Raw genomic sequence first — 20,194 nt, forward strand, 5'->3', positions numbered from 1 at the left:
TGCATCTGGGTAACGTCTCTGTGGAGGAGTATTTCGCTGTCCACTGCAACTTAGCAGTGATTTTGTTCCTTTGCGCTTTTCTGGATTTTTCAAATTTTTGGTAATATACACACATTAGGTTTGCAATGAGGTGACCTTTCCTTTGTCCTTTTTCTGAATTTTCCAGCTTGTGTTTTTCCCCCGCTGCAAGGCACATGCATAATCTTTGCACTCAGGAAAAAGCAATATGTGATGGGAAAACATCACCTCTGACACACAAGTATGTCAGATAGTTAAACAAAAAAACAAAAACAGAACAAAAACAAAAACAAAAAAGACACAGGAAGGAATGTTCCTTCTCTATGGCAAGGATGAGTTTGGAAAGGGAGATGGAGAAACCCACGTTTAGAGCTTGCAAGTGGTTGGCCCCTGCTCTAAGACATCCTGTCCCAAATTCCAGCACAGACCTTCCCTCACCAGAAAACTAAGGACTTGTGTCTTCTTGGCTGGGCCACCTCCTGTGCAAGCAACCGAACAGGAACTGAGCCACTGTTCGTCCTGGAAATCAGGGCCCCAGGACGCAGGCTGGGAGTTTCCCTTTTCCCAAGCCAGCTTCAGGCTTGGTGTCCGAGGGCGACCCCTGTTGGTGGAATTTAGGCACACCGTGGCTGGTGAGCCTCTTGTCCCAGGGTCGGGAGGCCTGTGGTTGGTTTGATTTTTCAGCGGGGTCTGCGGGAGGCCTTGCTATCCCCTCGCTCCGTCCTCCTGCTGCATTCTCATTCCCATCTCCCCGCGCGCGTCCCCGTGCCTGCCCTTTTCCTGGGAAAACCTCATCTGGAGGCTTGGGGGACGGAGCTGCAGGTGTGGCCAGCCTTCTGGATGCCTCGAAGGACGGCTGCCGTGAGCCCAGGGATGGGCTTTGCTGGTCAGCAGGTAGACGGCGGGTGGTGACCCCCGCTCTGAGGGGCAGGCTTGCGCCCCACCAGCCCACCGAGGATGCCAGACTTGGGCATTCGCGGGAGCCGTGAGTGCACAGGCCGTTCTGTCTGCAGGATGATCTGAGGGCTGCATCTCACGTCCATCTGGGGCAGGCAAGGCAGCAGAGGCCAAGAGCCGGCTTGGAGGAAGGGCAGGCTTTCTGGGCAGAGCAGCAGGGTTTCTTCTGTCTGGACACCCTCTCCGGGGATTCTGATAAGAACCAGAAAACCAACCCTGCCCTTCTGAAGCCACTGCTCTGTCTGCACCTGCAAAAGCCCACGCATCGAGGCAAGTCTGGGTAGGCACATCACCAGGACCAGCTGGCTGACACTGGGCCCCAGAGGGTCGCCTGGCGCATGGCATCCGTCACAGGCCCAGTGAGCGCCGATGGAGCTCCGTCCGAGTCTGATTTCTGACATGGGGAGTCTGTTTGCTGCCCATCAGCCTCACTTTCTCCCCAGGGCATTTGCCCAAGATAAAAAAAGCCGGATGCCGGAGGAATGTGCTGGGTATTTCTGCGCATCGAGAACACATGACTAAGTCATTCCCCGAGCCCATCACCCGACAAGGGTCTTTCTTTACTGTTTAGTGTCTCGGTGCCTGGGCAGCAGGTCGACTCTCTGCTGATGGGAGCGGGGGGGAAATCTTCCCCGTAGCTCTTTGTGCTCCAAGCAAGGCTGATTCAAAGCTGACCTTTCTCTGTGTGGCCGGATGCTCAGCCTCCTCCTGGTGTTTGTGGGTCCTGGTGTCTGGGGTTCCTCCTTAAGAGAGGAAAGGAACCAGCAATTATGGTGTGGTGGGGAGGGGACATAGGTGGTTCCAGCTAAGCTTGCCGGAAAGGAGAGGGGGGCGAGGGGCGCTTGCCGTAGCATCCGGCTGGGTCTTTCAAGAAGTCAAGGAAGGGCTGAGGGTTCTAACTGAGCCCAGTGAGGGTCAAGACCAGCTCTCTGAGAAGGGCCTGGGGAGGAAGGCCGGCCTTCCTTAGTTTAGCCAAAGTATCAGGGCTCTGTCCCAGCTCCGAGCGCAGGAACAGGCTCCAGCAGCTTCTGCCTGACTGTCGCTCGGCAGTGGGTTGGTGCGGCTGGTGTGTGCCGGCTTACAGCGAGGACCTTGCCTGCAGAGCTGGTTCTCACGAGGTGCTGGCTGGAAGGGAAAAGAGAAGCACACTCTGGGGGCTCCAGCTAGCCAGGGGGAGAGTTGAGTCATCAACTCCAAAAAAGCAGACCGGAGGGAGAACTTGTATCACAGCCCCCATCTTACAGACAACAAGCAGACAGAGACCCCGGGAAGGGCAGTGGGTGACACTGGTCCCCCAGCAAGTTAGTGGCAGAGAGAGGGGGGGAGGCAGGCTCCCTGCTGAGCAGAGAGCCCAATGAGGGGCTCGATCCCAGGACCCTGGGATCATGGCCTGAACCGAAGGCAGAGGCTTAACCCACTGAGCCACCCAGGCGCCCCTCACAGGCTTTCTACTTGCCCTGTTTCCTTAGGAAGGGGACAGTCTGCATCATACCTGTTTGCTCTGACCCTTGAGGACCTTGGTCTGTGCAGTTAGAAGGCCGTGGTAAGGACTATAGCTCACTGAGCACCTACTGTGTGCGGTGTATCTGTACTGTGGCCACCTCATTGAGCACCTACTGTGTGCGGTGTATCTGTACTGTGGCCACCTCATTGAGCACCTACTGTGTGCGGTGTATCTGTACTGTGGCCACCTCATTGAGCACCTACTGTGTGCGGTGTATCTGTACTGTGGCCACCTCATTGAGCACCTACTGTGTGCGATGTATCTGTACTGTCGCCAACTCATTTCCACTGTCCCACCAGTTCCCGCCAGAAGCCTCATAGAACCCATTTCCCTGATGAGGACGCTGACCCCCAGAAGGGTAAGGCCTTTGTCTGCAGCCACATGACCTGGGGTGTCTGACCGGTTTCAAATGAAGTTTTCTTTGAACGTGTTGCCCTTAGACAAACACTGGGTTGCCTATGCCAGGATCTCTCCGAGGCCACTCTTTTCTATTAAGTTAAAACAAACAAACAAAAAAACCCCCAAAAACAAAAAAAACAACCCCCCCCCCAGGATCCTGAGACTTAACAGCCCTGAGCCCCTTGTCGCGGTCACCTTGGCAGACGCAGGACTTTTCCCTCCGCCGCCGGTCCCCGGGAGCGGGGTCATACGCCCGCACGGCCCCCCAGCCCCTCGCGGCCAAGAACCCGCGGCCAAGAACCCGCGCCGGCAGCTCGCTGCGCCCTGGGCTCCAGCGCCCTCACCCGGCCGCGGCGCTCGGCTGTCCGCGCGCCCCGGCTCGGCGGGCTCGGGTCTGCGCCTCCCACAGCGGCCGCCAGAGCCCGCCCGGGGCCGGTCGGGCGAGGGGCGGTCGGCCGGGGGCGGGCGTCTGGGGCCCCGGGGAGGAGCCAGCCCGGCCCGCGCGGCGCCCACAGCCGCCAAGCGCTATAAAAGCCGCCGCTCGGGCGGCCGCCGGGAAGCGCGAGCCGAGCGCGGCGCGGGCCAGTGGGACCGGGTGGGCTCGAGAGGCCGGGGGCATCGGAGTAGAGCGCGGCCGCGCGCGGAACCCCAGGTCTTCAGACGAGCCGCCGCTCTGCCGCCCGCGTCCCCGGAGCTCACGGAGCCCGTCGCTGTGCCCCCGGACCGCCCGGGCCGCCGCGCTCCCCGCCCGCGGGACGTGCCGCCGTCTCGGCTCCCGACCGTGAGGTAAGAGGGCCCGGCCGGCGCGCCAGGCTGCCCGACTGCCCGAGCCTCGGTGGGGAAGGAAGGGCGCGGGGCCGCCGCCTCCACCGGCCACGGGCGAACGGTACCCGTCCTCGGCTTCTGGCGGTCTGTCCGCTCTGCTCCGCGGTCCGCCTCTGTCTGTCTGTCTGTCTGTCTGTCCGGGCGTCTGTTGATGGGCACACGCCCCTGTCACTGTCCTCTGGGAGGTTTCGCCGAGATCGTGCGATTTTTTGCAAGCAGCAGGTGCCGGGGGCGCCGGTGTTCCCGGAGCGCGTCCCGATCTGAGTGTGTGTGCGTGGCGGGGGGGCTGCTTTCCGTAGAGGCCCCCACTTCTCAGTGGCTGAGAAGTCTCGCGCTCGGGACTGTGGCTTGCGGACGAGGGACCGCTCTGAGGGTCAGGTCGTGGAGTCGCGGAGTCCCGCGGACGGAGAGCGGGCTCACACTGTGCGCCAGCGGGCGTGCGCCTGGCAACAGGTCTGCGCCCCGCTGCTCGGGCCTCGGCACCGGCTTCATTCTGGTTCCGCCTCCGCCTCCCGCTGCCTCCCGCTCCCGCACTCTCGGGAGCGCCCGGCTTCCAGCGTTGTGCCGGCGCGGGGCGTGTGTGTGTGTGTGTGGGGTGCAATTAAATGTTAAAAGACACCACGACCTCTGTTGATGTTTAGACTGAGTCTCCAAACCCGGCATTGCTGGGAGAGGGTTCCGTGGTGCCTGGCGAGGGACCTCGGCTCCCAGAAGGGTTAAATTAGGTTAAAGACCTGGCGGAGTGCGGAGTGCCAGCCAGGGCTGTGGCCAGGTCTCCAGCTCGCTGCTCGGGGAACGAGAGCCAGAGACCTCCTGGAACGGACCCGGAGGCACGCATGTACTCTTGAGAAAGGAGCTCAGTGAGCCCGAGGTCGTCAGCCGCAGACTCTCAGCTCTCAGCGACCGCCGCCTGTCCCCAAGGGTCGAACACCACCACCGCCGTCCCAGGCGCGCCTCCAGCGGCCGGCTTTGAGGTCCTGAGTCTCGGTCGGCGCAGCCAACGTTGCCCACAGGTAAGAACTCTCTTTTGAAAGTAATCTTTTGATGTATGAGCCAGTGCCTGGCTGCAGCCCCAGCCCCGGAGACGGTGAACCTGGGAGCGAGCCTCTCCATTCCGGCGGTCTGGAGAGCGCCCGGGGGGCTGGAAGCCGGCGGCTTTGCGTGCCCAGGCGCGGCGCCACCATGGACAGCTCCCAGCCACTTCCTCCACTTCGGGTCTGCGGCCCTGGGTCTCCTGCATTCCAGACTCCAGGTGTTGGGGCGCAGGACAGAAGGAGAGGGACAGCTAGTTTTTGAAAGCCCGTTGCAGACTGTCCCAAGGTCACATGAACCTCTCAGGAGAATAAAGGAGGCTGTGGTTGGTGACTGGGTCCTAGGCCGACTTGCAGCTGAGCTCGGAACAGGATCTCTGGCGTGGTGTGTGGCGGGAGGGGGTCCCCGGCTTTGCTGTAACACCGTGAGCCCCTTCAGAAGTGTTCTAATGTGTGACTCCTGAGCATCTGACCGAGGCAGTGAGATCAGGCCAGACCTAATTAGGGACTGCTCGGACTGCTTCTCCGTACAGAGCATGAGCCATGCTACCTTTTATCAGATTATTTGGTAAATTTGGTGGTGGGAAGAGATAATAGTTTCAGAGTCACAGAGACAGGATGGAGAAGAATCCAATAGAACAAGTTATCGATAATGTGTTTGGATTCATTTGCAAAAACACCTATGTTGTTTTCTGATTCTAATCGCCTTCTCCACGGTGTGGAACACTCTTATAGAAGCTCCCAAAGGTTCCTCTTGGGCCCAGTTGATGCTTTTTCAAGTTGGTTGCTTGGAAACAGGGAGGCGAGAACCTGTAGGGGTTTCTCTATGCACATCTCCTTTAGCCCTCTGTGCTCATACAGAAGTGTGTATCTTCCTCTGTTTTAAAATGTCTAAGGTCTGATTCTGGGTGTGACTGCTGGAGGTCCTTGGGAGTGGAAACAATCAAGCATCTTCTTTTTTGAGACAGCACGTGTGTGTAGAAGTCACTAGAGCATGGTGCCTGTTCCTTATACCTTAGGAGCACACGCTCTCCTGGCAGAGTTGTTAATGAGAACTAAAGTGGCCCAATATAAAGCACTTAGCTCCTCGCTGAGCACGCAGAATGCTCTTAAAATGGAAGCCATTACAGGTATTTGTAACAGATAGCTGTGCGTTTCTTTTGAAGCTCAGCCGTCCACTTACCAGCAACTGCTTGACAGGGACTCCGTCTCCTGCTCCATGTCCTTGTTGGAGAACCTGTGGATGGAAGTCGGACACTGCTGAAGCCGACCACCGCGTTAACAGAAACGGTGTTCAGAGATACATGAGAGCATCTGGGGGAGACAAATCGGGCCCCTGTGTTTCTCACCTGCCGCACTTGGAAGAAAGATAAAGTAAGTTGCTTTCAAAATATTATCATCGCCCTCCAGATTTGAGGATTAATTCTCCCTGAGCCTTCTCTCAAAAGAAGGCAGGCTCTTCCGAAAGCCCTCCTAGTCTTGCTGGGGGAGGGAAAGGATCTTTCTTGGGTATGGATGGGGGATGGCTCCATGGTCCCCTTTCCTGGGTTGCTGCAAGCTGGATGGAGGGTTTGCTGTGCGGGGCAGCACCTTGTGGGGTCCTTGCCATGTAGGAAGCCACACAGCCATTCACGGGGAAGCCCAGCTTGGCTGTGACGTCCTGACTAGGACACAGCTCTGCCTGGAGCGCTGGCCACTTCCTTGGTCCCAACTGGATTGGAAGATTCCCTCCAGCTCTGCATTTTGGGGTTCTGTCTGGTGAAAATCACTCATACCATGCTGTTTGGATAATGGAATTATAATGCGCCTAATCTCACACTTGGAATTTTTTTTCCTCAAAAAAGTGTGGATGTGCACGTGGGCGTGTGTTTCCGCCCGTTTCACATTCTAGTGGTTTTATATTTTTTCATCTATTTTTTTTTTCTCCTTAGTAGATAAGAAGTCATCTTAGCTCCCTCCATCTCAAAGGCGTGGAAGTCAAGGATGCCGTACAGACGCTGAGAATCTTCCCGTGAGTGGTGGTGTGAATGGAGCAGGAGGCTGGACCCTGGCTGAACTTGAAGCCCTGGCTCTCTCCCCCGGACTTCACCCAGGACATGCCGCTGTCTGGTAGGAACACAACTGACCTCCAGAGCACTGCTGGAGTCAGGGCAAGTGAGGGGAGAGCCTGGCACAGGAGCTAGCAGGGGGCCGTCTGCGGGCCCCAGGGCACTCTCTCTGTCTTGCAGCGGCGTCTGGGTCTCTGGCACGAGTGGCGATCAGGGGAGGGACAGCAGAACGAGAGGGGAGCGTTCAGTTATGCTCAGCCTTCTGGGAACCCCGCCGCTGGAGTGACCCCCCCATAGCTCTCAGCAGAGCCGCAGGCATTGTAGAAGAAACGCATTTGTAGTTCTAGCTCCAGAGAGAAATGCAAGTGTGTGGGATGGGTTCTTATGAGGAATGGAGTCATGTGTGTGGTGGGCTGCTTCCGTAAGACCCCATATCCGTGAGGGGTTATCTGGCAACATCGTTCTTTCCACACAACGGCAGATGCCCAGATACCCGATCTCGTCTGTGTAATGCATCGGTTGTCTCCTAGTGCTGGGTTTTTCCTGTTGTGTGGACGGTGGAAGGATTGTGTATCTTGCTCTCTTATATCTGGTCAGGTTAGGAGGAGTTAGGAGTGGCTGTGGGTACAGAAGGACACGTCTCAGTGCTGAGTGTCTTCTCGACCAGTCTCCCTTGGGCCCCGAGCCTCCTTTCCCGAGAGCCTGGCACGTGGAAACGTGGTGGAACCGGGCAGGCCTCACGTGGCTACGGCAGTGACTCAGATCACGACCTGTACCTCTGTCCTCACCTCTCTGGTTGTTTTCTCTGCCTCTTTCCCTGGCCTCTGTCTCCTCTCGTGCCAGGCTTTGTTCAAACTTGGCTCTTCAGAAGGGAGGCTGCCTGCTGAGAAATGTCATCAAATATACATTTGCTTTCTGCTCAGTTCCCTCCGTGCCAGGAAACACACTTCCCCACCCAGAGAGAGAGGAGCTGCCCCTCTCCCCTTCCCCTGATGCTTTCAAGGGCCCCTCTCCAGGCTCAGTGTGGCTCCAAGCACACAGGTCCAGCCTCCCCTTCCCAGCCCCTGAGAGTGGCTGAACCCTGGGGAGCACAGCGGCCACCCCTGCCCCCTGGGACTCTGTGGGAGGAGGTTTCTCTCTCTCCAGCCCCGACAGTCTGGCTCCTGCATCGGGAAACTGCTGAGGTGTTATCTTTGAATCTCCTGCAAGGACAGACACGTGACGGATTTAGCTATAACTTGGGTTTAAAGTGCTTTGACCAGACAACTGCCTTTGAAAGCCTGTGTGCTTCTCTCAGCTGTCCGTGTCCAAGAGCTTAGCCGTTAGGCATTTTGTGTTATGGGGAAGGCGAGTCGAGAAGCGGGTCCCTCTGTGGTGTAAAGGATCCCGGCCAGACTACTTACTGCCTCTCCTGATCGTGGACGTCGCAGTGGGGATGCCCGGGGAGCCTGCTGCACTGTTTGGGCCTGTCTAGGGACAGGAACTCCTGCTGAGGGCTCTGAGGCCTGAGCCCAGGACTGAACAAGAGGCAGTGGCCAGTGCCCCCTTGAGTAGATTTGAATATGCAAATGTATGGGGGGGGGAATCGTGTTAAGACGCAAGCTCTGATTGGCCGGGTGGTGGGGCGGGGTAGGCCCGAGGGTCTGTATCTCCAACCAGCAACCAGGAGATGCTGCAGGTCCACTGAGGCCTTGGGAGGTGCTGGTGACTATAACCTAGCTCTGCTCTTTCTGGTGGGTTTTAAGTCCATTTCTGGTGTCTGTCTGAGTGCATGCGGTCCAGCTGGCCTGTGTCCTCCTAATGACCTTATGATGACCCTTCAAATTCTTGGAGGTAATTATTGTTGCTCGCAAACTGTCTTATCAGTAGACTAAATATCGTGAACCCCTTTGAGTCCCCCTTTTCCCTGTCCTAATAAATTTTCCAGCTGTCTGAACCGAGTTACTTTTAAGTGCAAGACCATTGTGCAAATGGCAATTTATCTCTGCCTGGCAGAGGCATCTGAATGTGATTTTGTGGGTATTAAGAGATCACTTGGGGAGTCTCATCTCACTCGGGTTCCAGACACAGAGAATGCTTGTTTACATTTAGACAACTTGACTTGACTCAGAGGATCACAGCTTTTTTTTTTTTTGAACCTAAAAATGAAACGCAAACCTCCGTTATCTTCCTCAGCCCCCCTCCCTATAGCATTCCCGCGGGCATGAGCATCGCAGATGCCGGACGGTCAGCCCAAGACGGAGCTGTGCAGTTGTGTTCTGTCCGTCCACTGCGTCTGGAGGCAGAAAAAAACGGAGTACAATGTCTCCATCACCTTGCACATGCAGGGGCCGTGTTAGCCCCCGGGCAGGGGCGGGGGGCAGGATTAAAGACACTGTCTGCACCCTCCAGAGCTAACGGTCTAGCTGGGGGAACAAGCCACCCCGTTGGGAAGCTACCACACAGTGTGATGGGGGCTGTGGTGTGTGGGTCGCGAGGAGTGGTGGGTGGCGACTGGTGGGGAACAGCTGGAGCCAAAAACGTCCCAGGAAGCTTTGCTGGGAAGGGGGCATATGGTGCTTCTGGAAGGATTAGCAGGAGTTGATAGGCATTTTCCCAGGAGGCAAAGGTGGGATTCGGGGCGTGGAGGTCAGACCGGGATGCCCACGGAGAAAGGGCCACAGGGAAAGATCCAGAAGCACAGGCAGGCTTACACCTCTTACCTCCTGTGTCCTTCCACACGTGCGAAGCTCCTTACGGCCCATGTGCTTCTGCTCCCTTCCCCGCCCAGACCTCGGGCGATACCTGGCAGAAGATAGAGTCTTTCTAAGCAGCTGGTGCCTTTAGTCTCGTAGCCTCCTGATTTTAAATTAATCATAATTTTTTTCCCCAACAAAATCTTAATAAATCTCATTTACAATCCAGATAAAAAATGCCCGTGGCTGAGAGTAGGTTTTTAATCTTGAGGTCCCTGAGGGGTTCCACAGAGCTCTGTGGGTTCCAAGGAGCCCAGTTTGAAAACCTCTGTCCTCAGATCCTTTTCATTTTGCTTTTGGCGGTCATACCCATAGTGTCAGCTTCGTATTAGAGTGGTTTGTCTTGCTGTGTCTTCTTCATCTTTTGGATGTCTTGCTGGTTTTTGTGTCAACACTTTTCAGTGAAATGAAGCCAGAATTACCCCGTGTGTGACTCTCTAACAGATGTGGGGCGTGTGGGTTACCAGAGGCGAGGATCTGTGACAGATGCTGGCTCAGGAGACTCAAGCTGTAGCTAGCAAGCAGGGAGAGGCATGAGCTTCTTGCAAAAAAAAAAAGGGGGGGGGCTTATTATTTCCAACCTTGTCTATTCATCTATTCTCCGAGGAGTCCTCAGATCCTAGAAAAGCAGGCAAGAAGGAAACATAGCTCCTTTCCAGGGTCTAAGACTCGACACATTGTAACCAGGATCTTCCCTCTTTTCTCACTGATGTAAAGTAGACACATTTGAATTTGGGAAGTTTCTGAAGGTGGGGTTCGAGCAGGGACACTAAGTCAGAAGTATAAAAAGGGAAAAGCGCACTGGTCCCAGGTGAGCTGGAAGGTTCCGGTTCAGGCTGAGGCTCCTGCTTGCCGCTCCCAGAGCTCCTCTGCGGGAGGCAATCCATGCTCTGAAAGTGACCACACCCAGAGAGAGCCCTGTCCTCACCAACGGGCGGTCCTTGTCCTTAGAAAGGGATCTGAAGAAACCCTTCTGGGTGCGGACCCAGCTCTAGAACGAAGACCACATGACTGATTTAAGGTGATCAAAGTGACCCACGGTCAGTCTGGAGAACTTGGAGGAACCCCATCTCTGTGAGGAGCCTCAGCAGGGGAGCGTGGCGGGTGGCATTTCCCTCCAGGAGTCGGGGGTATCCGACAATCCAGGCAGTGTGAGGGAGAGCTGCCGTGCTGGTGGGTGACCAGCAGCCTCACCATCTGGGGGCAGCTGGTCGCACGTCCAAAGCAGTCTTTGCTTCAGACCATGTCACCCTAGACTCTGGAACACCCTGAACTTGGACTTGACTCCCAAACCACAGGGATTCAGCCTGTCCCGGCTTGCTAAGGCTGGACGTAGGCTGGCTCCTGTGTTGCCCTGAATTTTGGGCACAGGTGACCAAAGATCCTGGTTCCCTAGATCCCATGGAACTATCTGGGGGTGGCTGGTGGTGATCCTGAGCTGTCCCCTGAATGTGGAGGCCACGCCTGGCTCTCCCTGCTCCCAGGGTGGCAGTGGTGTCTGCTGGTGAGCCACGAGAGCCCTCCTGCCGAGGGTATGGAGTGGAGCAGGATAGCACCTTGGCGTGCATCCAGCTCCTAGTCCAATGCTCCGCTCACCTGCCTTCTTTCCAGGGCTCTGGTCCTTGTTGTGAGCTGGGGGAGGGGGCGGCACCGAGTCCCAGCACTGAGTCCCAGCTCGGTCCCCTAGAATCTCCCAATCCCGGGGCCCCAGAGCCTCCTGGGCTGCGGGCTGGTGTGCAAAGCTTTCTTCTTCCTGTAAAGAATAACAGGACTGAGCCTCAAGAGGAGTGAGTAAAGGAACAGATTTGGGCAAAACATGAAAAAAAAATGTTTTGAAGCAAACTGGTGGTTTTAGGAGCCGCGGATTTCAAAGCTGACTGTGTTACAAGTGCTGAGTAATTCACTCGTATGCTAATTTTCCAAAGCTTTGGGTGCAGGAAAACCTCAAACATGGTGGCTAAGTACTTTTCCTTTCCTTTAAAAATTGTGTTTATTTTCGGACGAACTTAATCCATATGTTTCAGATCCATTTCCGCGTTACTCAGCAAAAGCTTGTTTTTCACCGACACAGCCGAGCCGTGAGCGTGCGTTCCTCCTGTTTGCTCTCCCGCAGCCGCCCCACACCTCCCCCAGCTGGGGCTCCCGGCTGTGCAGCTCCACGGCCTTTTAGGACACACAAGTAAATACAGGCCCTGGAAGCAAAAGGAAAAAGTATTTAAAATGGTGCTATTTGTTCACTATGGATTCTCTGCAGGAGTTTCGATTTTGGAAATGGGGCATCACATAGTCTTGATACTAATGACGGAGTCCTGGTGCTCCTGTAAATTCTGCAGCCCGGCCGCAGCCTCACCCCTGGGGAACAGTGTGTGGGCTCACTCGGGCGGCAATGAGCTGCTCCCCAGACGTCCAGGGGCACCTGAAGCCCGTCTCTCCTCCTCCCTTGCTTCCTTTTGCTTTTAGAGAGGGAAGGAGTTGTGAGGCCCCATACTAGAATGTTTTCCAGATTCTGCGGGCTGATGTGTCACTGTGTCTGTGACTTCTTCAGAAGCAACTGAGTTCATCAAATTTCTCAATTCAATTTCTGGTAGCCAAAGAGAAAGCAGCTGTCGGATTTTGGCTTTGCAGGAATCTCTTCTCATTTACATTTTACATAATTTTTTTTTTTTTTTTTAAATAAGAAGGCACAGCAGTCTCCGTGGTGTGTGTCTGGTTCCTCGCTTTGAAGAGACTCGGGGTTTCCTCCGACCGCATCATTGTGGGGTGTGTGTGTGTACACGAGCCCGGTGGCTGGGCGAGAGCTCGGATCTGTTTTAAATTTTGAGATCATTGGGTAATGTTGTCACACACGCTAACATGCAAACATCTCCCGGGATTTTCTGACAATGACCATGTAGTGAATTTCATTTTTACTTTGAACATCCCCACATATAGTTCCTTTAAATAAGAAGCTATTTTTAACATGGGGAAAAAAAAAAAAAGATGATGCTTTGATTGATTCTTGCTTGCTAAGCACACACGTGAGTCTGTGCTCTGCCGGGCCATTCGGGGACGCCTGCTGTCACAGGTCAAGGGAACAGAGCGGGGCAGAGTCCCAGAACAGTGAGTATCGGGTTTGCACACAGCCCCGGGGCGCAGGAGGCTGGGATCTCCCTCCCTGACATACAAAAGGCCTCATCTCTGTACAAGAGAGAGATGTCTCTTCATTGGGGACGACCCCCTGGGCTCACACGCACAGACTTTCTCATTCTGCGTACTCCCAGAGTCCAGCATGTAGGCAGGCACAAAGCCTTTCTTAACTCCAGGAGCTCGTGAGTCCCGCATCTGAGCCCCGGCCCCCAAGTGCATACATTTCTCAAAGGAACTGGTTTGCTGGGAGTCCTTGTGTTTTCTGCTCTGGGCTCTGAAGGAACCCAGAGTCCCACCAGTCACCTTCTCCAGGTCTGTCCTGTGCCAACCCTCTCCTTTTTCTCATTATTGTTATGGATTCCCAGTGCTTATCGAACGCTTCCCAAGTTCAGGTCTTGTGTGATCACTGAATCCTCCTGAGAGCTCTGAGCAAGGTGTTGGATGGAGAAGTCTCCGTGGCGTCCATACGAGGTCACCCAGGGGCCTTGACCGATGGTGCCATCCTTGAGGACATTAGCAGGTGATGGGGCTGGAACTGAGACCCGGCTCTGTGTGGGTCCAGATGCCTGTGCTCTAATGATGCCCAGTGTTGCTTCAGTGTTCAAGCTGGAGAAAGCAGGTTTGTGGGAATAGTACAATTCACAGTAGAGCAGTTGGAGGGCAGTTTCCATCCCGAAGTGCTCGCTGCTGATCGGACGGTGGGGATTCGGGGACGGGTCCACGGCCCCTCCCTGTGCTGGAGAAGCTCACAGTTGAGGGGGGAGACAGACAGACAGACAGACAGATACTCAGCAGCCCGCAGTCCATGCTGGAAGCAAGGTGTGACCTGGGGAAGTAGACCAGCAGGCAAGACTCCTGGACAGAGGAGGTGGTGGTTGGTTCTGGAAGGAGAGTGCAGTCTGCTGACCAGACCAAGAAGGGCTATGAAGGAAGGAGTTGTCTGAACTAAGTTCAGAGAATCCAGGAACCAGGATCCTGGGGAGGTGGGGGGAGGCAGCTTGCCAGCCTGAGCTGCGGCAAAGATGGTGCAAGGGTTGAGGGGTACGGGGACAAGATTTTCGTGAGAGGCTCACCTTTGGCCTGGAGACAGCAGTCCCTGCGGAGGACGCTGGTCTGGGTCAAGTTCTAGAGAAGCGTTACTGGTTGAACCCGATTGTCTGAATGCTGTCTGGTGTGGGACCTTCCTCATCCCCTCCCTTCTCCGCACTGCGTTTGTAATCAGACGTTCCGGGAATTTCAGGGAACAAAATCCACCCATGAATGGCCCCTGAGGGTCACCTGTGTGCCCGGAGCTGGACTTGGCCCTAGAGCAAACGCAGGGGTGCCCATCGAGGGGCCAGAGGGGAGAGGGGCCACTGAGGCCTGGGGCTCTGCCCCTGAACTGCAGTGTGGGTCTCGGTTCTGATCACCACGACCGCCGAGATGGCTCTACCCAGAAGAGCACAGAGGGACGCACAGGAGGCGTTTGAGGAAAAATTCCCGTAGATTTTGCTGACTCCAAAGTAAACAGTTTCCCACAGTCCTTCCTCATCATTTTTAAAGGCTTCCTAGTTTGTATTTTCTTGGGTGTATAGACTAGGAGAGCTGGCAGAAAGAACCGGAAACAGACATGGGCTCTGGAACCCCGCAGACCTGGCCGCAAGTCTGCCTCCCCCACTGTTTCGCTGTGTGACTTTGGCCAAGTTCCTCCACCCCTCTGTGCCGTGGTTGTTTACCTGTCCCCTAAAATGGGGTGATTGTTCATTTTCTGGAGAGGAGCACACGGCCCCTAATCATGTAACCTACGGCAGACTCCTTAGAGCCGCGACCCGGTTCCTACTAGGGGTACAAACCGCGTGTCTTGCATTTGTTCCCACACTCAGTCGAGTCAGCAGACATTCCAAGGGAGAAGGGGAAACCGGGACTTCTGGGCGAGTCTGCGAACTTCAGACCGTTGTCAGCCTCTCGCCACCGCTGCCCTCGGAAGGGCCCGGAGGCTCGCGGAGTGGGAGGCCGTGCCGTGGAGTATGCCACCTCCACGTGTCCTGGGAGTGGGAACGGGTCCACTTGCCCACGCTGCATCTCCAGGACTGAGCTGGTGCCTGGCACTCGTTCCTGAGCAAATACTGTTTGGAAAAAGAGGTTCCCACGCACGTCCCCTTCCCTCTGCCCGGAGATGTGGTCTCCGAATACCCACTCCCACGCCCCGCACTGCAGGCCCACAGTGAGAACGGCCGTTATTCCGTCTGCCTTGTATGGATGCGGACACGGAGGGATGGCGTGGCCTGTCAGGGTCACACAGCGCGGGCCCCACGGGGCTTCCGAAGGAGCTGACTCCCTCCCCAGCTGCAGGGCTGCTGATGGGAAGCAGAATAGGGACATGGGTTAAAAATCTGTTCTCACTTCCAGTGAAAACGCGAAGTGTAAGGATGTCAGAAGCAGATTTCCCAGAGTCTCTGTGCCTTGGCTCAGGGCATCCCACTGGAAGGAATCATGGGTGTCACAGTGCAGAGGGTCATGTGGGTTGGGGACAGGGCCCTATGACCAGAATGTCTGCAGGGCATGAGCTCCTGGCCCATCCTGGCCGTGCAGCCTGGAAGACCAGTGTGCCCTTGTGGAGGATGGTGTTCCACTCCTATTCTCCAAACTTTGGGGCCACTGGGAGGCCTATCATTGGCTCAGGTTGTGCGGGCCGATATCTGAAAAGCTGCTTATCTGCCTTTCTCCTGGACGTCTCCCTCTGTTGCCAGCACCCCTGACGAGGCTTTAGCTATGGGGGTTTTCTCTGACCCCCCACAAAAGGCAGCTGTTCTGCACTCCCACAGACAGGACGTCCCACGAGATGAGAACAATTTATCACCAATTACAGTTTTAAAAACTAAGCTTAGAAGAATATTTTCTCAAATGGTTTCTCAGAAGCAACACTTCCTTGGGCTGCTCATCGGCCTTCTGAGGTCAGCTGTGTTTGGGACAAGCTGGGTTCAACAACACCGATGCGCTCTTATCCCTGCAGCCCTCCTCAGTGCCTTTATAAGCCAGCGCACAAGAGGGGAGCAGAGTCATCAGTGCTGCCCAAGCACCTCTGTCAGCCACGCCCCCTGCTTCCGGATGTCAGGGTTGTGGGCACCGTCAGAGGCCTCAGGCCAATTCCGGAGCCATGGGCTGGGGTGAGAAGGACACTAAGTATAGCTGGGCGCGTCCCGCCAGAACCTTACGTGGTATTCCTTGCAGTTCCACGTCTAGCAGCAGCATCTCTGATTTGGGGCAGAATGCTCGTGTCAGATCTTGGTTACCTTTGTCCCGTTGTGTTCTGGCCGCCATGTTACTGCGTGTGAGCTGGTTCGGGGCAGGTGCTGTCCCCTGGAGTCAGAGACCCTTAGGCATTTCACCTTCGCTCTCCTGCGCCGTGACTTATCTCCCGTTTCCCCGCCGAGGGCCTGGGGAGAGCGCTGTAGCTCATCGTCCCGCGGAGACCTCAGTCAGAAGCGGATCCCTCTTCCCGTCTTGCACGAAATAAGGACGAGTTTGCAAACTTGTCCTTTCTACGCCCCTTGCTTTTTTAAAAAGCAATTTACTTTTAAATGCTGTGGCGTCGTAAGTGGTTATCTCTTCCTGAGGATAAGGTACAAAGTCGCTTCTGTCCCATTTTGCAATTTGCTGTTGCACTTCCACATGGTTTATGCCAGAAATAGTTCCATAAAGAGATTAGCAAGGATTTTCAGTGGAGATTTGGGCTCACCTCTTTTTGCCAATGGCACCGGGAATGGTAGAGCGTGCAATTGGTGGATGGGATGGCAGCCAAATTCGGGGCCACTAATGCATGCCCTCGCTGGGTCCCCTTTCCTCCTGGATGTCTCTATTGGAGACCCTGAAACCCCAGAAGTACGTGGAAGGAGTCTGCCAGGAAACGAATGAGCCAAAGTATTCTGGGCGAAATGTTATCACGAGACTTTGGTACATGCTCTGTGTCCCACATATGTGTGCAATGAGCCACGATGCATTCATCAGTCTGAGCCGTTTACTGAAAAGATGCAGGGGCTTGAAGCTTTGAGTCAGCAGCAGGTGAATTGCTAAAGGCAGGAGCTGTTGCCATTTCATTCAGCAAACACCCCCCGAGCAGCCAGCCCACACCGGACACAAAACACACACAACCCCATCATTCATTCTCCTACCCGACAACCTGAGGTCGGGACAGCCATGTCAGCAAATGGGAAGAATACGGTGGCATTCGGTGTCTGTAAGCTGTGTGGACGGGGGAGAAAAGTGAGAACTCCGGTATTTCCCGGGGAACTTCCTGCTTGATTTGAACCCTGCAAATCATCCCGAGAAATTGTGTGTTAGCAGAGAAGGGCCCTTTGGGCAAAGGGAGATCACATAATCCGGGCCATTAGAGGAGCTCCCAGCAGCTCAGCCTGGCCAGAGTGGACAGACAAAGCCACGCATGGTGAGATAGAGATTTTGAAGAAGAGGTGCCCGAACAAGTCTAGTAAAGACAAGGCCTGATGAGAACCCAGTGGCTCCCTGTGGCCCAAGGGTAGTGAGATTGGCTGGGGCTACTTGAAGTTGCTGAGGACAGCAGCCTGTCGTTGTCAGGAGCCGAGCTGTGCGGGTGATTGCGGACCCGATGATTATTGACAGGGTATGAGGTCTGTTAGAATGCAGCCCGAGATGGCTATACATTCCCTGCATGAAGCAGCTCTCACTGCTCAGTGCTGCCAGTACCATGGGGACACCCACGATGTCCTGGGTGTGTGGTATGCATGTTTTGTAAGTAATACACCTGTGTAACTATATTTCTTTACCCCTTGAAAAGTAAAAAAGAGAAAAAAAAATACCACAGTCCCACCCCTTTAGACAGTCACTGTAAGAATTTTGGTGAAAATCTTTCCAGTTTTTAAATTTGTTTTTTTACCATTGTATGTGTGATTATGTACCAATGATAGAGTTTTATCTCTCACAGAAGCAAGTCGAGTTTTCACCTCTGTTCCGACCACCGTCATTTTAATTCCTATAAGAGGACATCCAGCTCATTTCTAAAATTTTTACTCTTAAATAAAAAATTATCACTTTCATGTAGATGTTTTCCCCAACATTTGAGCAATTTCCAGCAGAAACATTCCAGAAGCTGGACTTCAGTGGGTTGCGGTATATGGACACTTCTGTAGTCCTTTATCTTCTAGAGATTGATCCCAATTAATATGACCACCTGCACTTTTACCAGCAGTAAATCAATATGAAAACTTCAAAGATCATTTTTATAGGTGAAATGCTTGTGTTTCTCTGCTTGTTGGTGATGTCCAAGACCGTCCCTTTGTCTGCCTCCTAAGTCATTTGTCTCTTTTGGGAACTGTCTGTTCATATCATGCCCATGCAGCAGGGAGCCCTTCTTTTTATCAATGTCCCTGAGCACTTTACAAATCTGTGCAGGTCTTGTTCCCCGTCTTTTTGGTCATTTAGTCAAATGCATGAAATATTGCCATATAGTCTGACTTGTGTAGCCCATTTGCCTCTTGGTTCCTTCTTTCAAAAGGCAGTTGGAGGGTTCTCTGCAGCTCCTGTGGATGGTCTTGAAGCCCCTCCACTTGCCTGGCCTTTAATTCGGTGCCTGATGCACATAGAGGCTCTCTCGATTGTCCCCACCGCTGACCACCCTGATGTCCAGACATTGTATATTGAATAAGCTTTCCTCTAGCCATTGGTTTGTGCTGCCGGTAAAGCTCAGTGGGTCTGGTTACCAGTGTGGAAGATGATGGAAATGTGATAAAGCTGGCATGGCAGGAATTCAGCCAGACGCTTATCTGGCCATCTGGGCGGACTTCAAAGACCCTTCTTTGTGGACTGGGCCTGGCTGTGTCTCCAAGGCCCCGCAGAGCCAGAGACCTTGGCCAAACCAGATCAGCCCGGCGGCACGCTGGGCCACCAGCCGCCGTGCGAGCTGTGGATGCAGCCCTGGGTGGGGAGGGGCTTGCTTGTTCTTCCCTGAAGACGCACGCGAGTCCAGGCCTGACGGAGACCGCCCTCGGGGGCTCCCACTCGTGGTCCAGACTAGGGAGGCCCGGTCCAGGGGGGTTACAATTCCCAGTGTCAGGTGCGGGCTCTCCCAACAAATGGGCGTTTATGCGAAGTCTTGTTCAGGAAGAGTGTAAGGAGATCGTTCAGAGCCCATGCTGAAGGGGTAGCTGAAATCATACCCCATCCTCTGTGTTCCCAGAAGCCTCTGTCGCTGCAGACCCCGTGAGCCGTGTGGTGCGGGGAGGCCGAATGGCCCTTCCGCTCTGCCGGGGCTGCCGGCTGGGGCTGCTGGAAGAGCAGGGCTCCCGTTTCCTTCACTCATAGATCCCAGGGTCCTGTTGCAGGATCTGGCCCCGTCCCTGTGTGCCGTCTCCGTGGAACGAATGGGCGACTGAGTCAGGGTTGAACAGTCATGGCTTGTCCACTTCTTCCCACAGGAGAGAGTGTCACGTTGCTCGTAGCCTTGCCTTTTATTTTTTAAAATTTCAAAAAAAATTATAAATAGCTTTTTCTCCTCCTCCTCTTCCTCCTCCTTTTTTTAAAGTAGACTCCGCACCCAGTGTGGGGCTGGAACGCACAAGCCGACAGAGGTCTGAGTCGCATGTTCCCCGGCCTCAGCCGGCCGGGTGCCCCTTGCCGGCTCCTTTTAAACCGCTCCTGTTTCTCGTTACTAAAATCCTGGGAAAAGCTTGACTTCAGTATCTGCTTACTCTGGGAGTTCTTCCTCATTCCAAGCCCTCGTGTTCATCAAGTACGTGTTAGTGTCCTGTGCTTGAGCCGTCTTCACAAACCACTGCTTCAAAAAACCTTCCCGTGCATCAGAGCCTCGGAGGAAATTCGCATTCCGAAAAGATTTGCGAGGAAGTCGACATTTCTGCGGCTTCTGGTCGTATGTGAAGTATTTCCGCCTTTGGCGTGGAACAAAAAACATTGCGCCTCCCCCTTCTTTTAACGCTCCAAGAATCTGTTACAAGGTAAAGCGGTTAGCCGAGAGGTTTGGGGGGCGCGGGGGAAGCCGCTCAGCCTGGCGCACGGGGCCGGCCGGGGCGGAGCCGCACCTGTCTCTCCTGCTTCTTGTCCACCTGCGTCTCTCCGTCGTGTCCCCTGGTTGGTGTCCCGCTTGCCCCACACGGCTCCTCACCGTCTCCCTGTTGCACATCCTCTCTTCTCTGCCCAAATATCCAGCAAATGCCCCAAATTCACCCTTCCCGACCGCGTGCAGGCATCACCTCCCTCCCTCCTCTCCGTGAAGAGTCCTCTGGCCTTCCTCCTCCAGCGGGTCAGGAAGCTGGTGCTGGGTAACGAAGCACCCCCGAGCCAGTGGCTTTCCATAGAAACCTTGAACTCTTGTTGGCGGGTGGGCCGGCCAGCTCCGCGGGTCAGCAGGGGTTTGGCTGACGCTGTTGTGCTCCTGAGTCCACCTTTGGTGGCAGAATGGCTGGAGGTCACTGTACAGGTGTCCCCGCCCGCATGGTTGGCACTGGCTGACTTTCTACTGAGGCTGAGAGTGACTCCCAGTGACTCTCAGCATCCAGTCGCCTAACCGGTGTGTTCTCCGGG

The 20,194-nt window shown here is 55.0% G+C and overlaps 1 protein-coding gene across 4 annotated transcripts in view; it reads left to right on the forward strand.

Annotated features, from left to right (window-relative positions):
- Positions 1 to 3,408: 3,408 nt before the first annotated feature.
- Positions 3,409 to 20,194, forward strand: part of CEMIP (cell migration inducing hyaluronidase 1) — a 129,291-nt gene continuing 112,505 nt past the window's right edge. For 2 of the 4 annotated variants that reach the window (XM_059179832.1, XM_059179834.1), the window contains exon 1: positions 3,409 to 3,664. The gene's annotated coding sequence lies outside the window, so the exon portion shown is untranslated. Of the gene's footprint in view, positions 3,665 to 4,410; positions 4,717 to 5,934; positions 6,109 to 6,665; positions 6,844 to 20,194 lie in introns of those variants that run through there. The other 2 variants (XM_059179833.1, XM_059179831.1) reach the window with 2 other exon arrangements.

The sequence above is a fragment of the Mustela lutreola genome, chromosome 7, assembly GCF_030435805.1.
Source record: "Mustela lutreola isolate mMusLut2 chromosome 7, mMusLut2.pri, whole genome shotgun sequence".
NCBI classification, from domain to species: Eukaryota; Metazoa; Chordata; class Mammalia; order Carnivora; family Mustelidae; genus Mustela; species Mustela lutreola.